This window comes from Bison bison, unplaced genomic scaffold, assembly GCF_000754665.1.
Source record: "Bison bison bison isolate TAMUID 2011002044 unplaced genomic scaffold, Bison_UMD1.0 scf7180017864376, whole genome shotgun sequence".
NCBI classification, from domain to species: Eukaryota; Metazoa; Chordata; class Mammalia; order Artiodactyla; family Bovidae; genus Bison; species Bison bison.
This window is the reverse complement of record NW_011494948.1, coordinates 12336216-12339858: the sequence shown is the minus strand read 5'-3', so window position 1 is coordinate 12339858 and position 3643 is coordinate 12336216.

Here is a 3643-nt window from a genome sequence, read left to right as displayed (position 1 = left end):
GAGCTTTAAGCCAACTTTTTCACTCTCCACTTTCACTTTCATCAAGAGGCTTTTGAGTTCCTCTTCACTTTCTGCCATAAGGGTGGTGTCATCTGCATATCTGAGGTTATTGATATTTCTCCTGGCAATCTTGATTCCAGCTTGTGTTTCTTCCAGTCCAGCGTTCCTCATGATGTACTCTGCATATAAGTTAAATAAGCAGGGTGACAATATACAGCCTTGATGTACTCCTTTTCCTATTTGGAACCAGTCTGTTGTTCCATGTGCACTTCCAACTGTTGCTTCCTGACCTGCATACAGGTTTCTCAGGAGGCAGGTCAGGTGGTCTGGTATTCCCATCTCTTTCAGAATTTTCCAAGTTTATTGTTATCCAGACAGTCAAAGGCTTTGGCATAGTCAATAAAGCAGAAATAGATGTTTTTCTGGAACTCTCTTGCTTTTTCGATGATCCAGTGGATATTGGCCATTTGATCTCTGGATCCTCTGCCTTTTCTGAAACCAGCTTGAACATCTGGAAGTTCACGGTTCACATACTGTTGAAGCCTGGCTTGGAGAATTTTGAGCATTACTTTATTAGCGTGTGAGGTGAGTGCAATTGTGTGGTAGTTTGAGCATTCTTTGGCATTGCCTTTCTTTGGGATTGGAATGAAAACTGACCTTTTCCAGTCCTGTGGCCACTGCTGAGTTTTCCAAATTTGCTGGCATATTGAGTGCAGCACTTTCACAGCATCATCTTTCAGGAATTGAAATAGCTCAACTGGAATTCCATCACCTCCACTAGCTTTGTTCATAGTGAACACAGGCCCACTTGATACATAAAAATTACACTGAAATATATTCCTTTTTTGTATCAGATTTGAAATCCTGTGTATATGTTGCATTCAACGCATAAGTTAGTTCAGATACCACATTTCAAGTGCTCATTAGTCAGATGTACTTAGTGACTACTCTAATCACTCAGTACATGATAGACTAGTTATAGTTGCATAGTTACCTAAATAACTCATGCTTCCTTATACTTTCATGTTTTCTCACATACTATTCCCTATGCTTAGAATCCCCTTCAGTTTTCCCTTGTCTTTAAATCACCTGGTAATTCCTACTCATCCTTTTAGATTTGCCTCAAGGGCCACACCCACTGGAGACTTCCCCTCCAGTATCCTAGAGCAAAATGCTCCTAAGGCAATACTCTTCTGCCCTATAGCTGTTCATTTACACACTGCCTTACCTACTTAGAGTGTGAGCTTCCTGAAGTCAAAGAAGGTTCTTAGAACTTAGCAGTTACTAGCACACAGAGGGTGCTTAGTGAAAGCTTGTTGGATATATTAAAATGTCTAAAGCCAGAACACATAGAAGGATCCAGGGGTTCACACAGTGAGTCATGCCTGGAGCGGGGAGCCTCAGTGCCCACCCCTGCCACAGTTATGCTTCTGTTTAATAAACCTGCGTCGTGAGCTTTAGTATTTGGGACTACTTACATTCTTACATAAATGAGAAGAGGCCCAATCTTAATAAAGCAGCTGTATCTGAGGTTCCTTGTGTCAGCCCTTTACTGATCTGCAGAAGATGTCTTCTCTGGCTCCAGACCCCACCCACCATGCCTCAAGGCATGGCCAGGCCAAACCACTTCGGATGATGATTATTAAAACTTCCAGGAAAAACGAAAAAAAAAAACACACACACACACACACATGGTCCTCCATTCAAATTATTTTAAAGACTCTCCTGTTGAAAAGCTTTTCTTACCTACCCTAAATCCTTTGTGCTGCACTGTCAGCCCACCTCCTCCTGTTTGGATCTCAGGAGAGCTACAGAAGAGCTTACCATGAGACTCAAAAAAAGAACCCTCTTATGCTTCAATAACAGCATTAAATCACCCTTAAGTCTTCTCTTCTCCAGGGTAAACAATCCAAATTTCTTTAGCCTTCCTCCATAGATCTTCTTTTACAAGCTTTTAATCGCTGCGGTGGCATGCCTCCAGACCAGGCTCTCCAAGTTCCTACGTCCTACTGCTGTTGTAAAGCTTAGTGCTGCCGACAGCTGTGAGTGTTACTACAGCCTTACGAGGGGTAATATCCGCTTCATATTGTGTAACGGCCTCAAGAAAACTTGAATCAGCATGACGGTAACTCTCAAAATTAGGAATTTGTGATGTTTAACTTAAACTGCCTACCACTTTTATTCTTTAAAATTTTGACAATAGGATGAATATGATTATGGTTTCACTGTAGTTATGTGGCATTTCATGCATTTATCTCTCTTCTAAGACTATGGCCAAGAGCCATCTGGAAAGAAATAGCAGTAGTCATATCAGCTAATGCTTTTGAATATTTTGTGCATGCCAGGTATTACTCTATACATTCTACATATTTAAATTTTCAAATAAAACAAATGAGGTAGATGCTATTACTATTACTGTCACCTTACTAACGAGAAAATAGGCACAAGAAGATGAAGTAACTTGACCAAAGTTATGTGGATGGTAAATGCTAGAGCTGAGATGAGAATACAAAGAGTCTGCTTCCCTCTTAGCCACTTTGGTTTCTAACATAATAGTATGTTTACTGAACCCACTGCTACTTGCCTTATTCTGACCTCATAGCCATATTTTTTTTTAATTTCTCCATAAGCTGCTTCTGTAATTAAAGGAATAAGCACCAATGAAATATTTAAATAAAAAATCTCCTGAGACTAGTAATCATTCAGTTCAGTTCAGTTCAGTTCAGCTGCTCAGTTGTGTCTGACTCTTTGTGACCCTATGAATCGCAGCACGCCAGGCCTCCCTGTCCATCACCAACTCCCGGAGTTCACTCAAACTCGCGTCCGTCAAGTCGGCGATGCCATCAACTTGCCATCTCATCCTCTGTTGTCCCCTTCTCCTCCTGCCCCCAATCCCTCCCAGCATCAGAGTCTTTTCCAATGAGTCAACTCTTCACATGAGGTGACCAAAGTACTGGATTTCAGCTTTAGCATCATTCCTTCCAAAGAACACCCAGGACTGATCTCCTTTAGAATGGACTGGTTGGATCTTCTTGCAGTCCAAGGGACTCTCAAGAGTCTTTTTCAACACCACAGTTCAAAAGAATCAATACTTTGGCACTCAGCTTTCTTCACAGTCCAACTCTCACATCCTTACATGCCCACAGGAAAAACCATAGCCTTGACTAGACAGACACTTGTTGGCAAAGTAATGTCTCTGCTTTTCAATATGCTATTTAGGTTGGTCATAACTTTCCATCCAGGAGTAAGTGTCTTTTAATTTCATGGCTGCAATCACCATCTGCACTGATTTTGGAGCCCAGAAAAATAAAGTCTGACACTGTTTCCACTGTTTCCCCATCTATTTCCCTGAAGTGATGGGACCAGATGCCATGATCTTCGTTTTCTGAATGTTGAGCTTTAAGCCAACTTTTTCACTCTCCTCTTTCACTTTCATCAAGAGACTCTTTAGTTCCTCTTCACTTTCTACCATAAGGGTGGTGTCATCTGCATATCTGAGGTTATTGATATTTCTCCTGGCAATCTTGATTCCAGCTTGTGCTTCTTCCAGCCCAGCATTTCTCATGATGTACTCTGTGTATAAATTAAATAAGCAGGGTGACAATATACAGCCTTGACATACTCCTTTTCCTATTTGGAACCA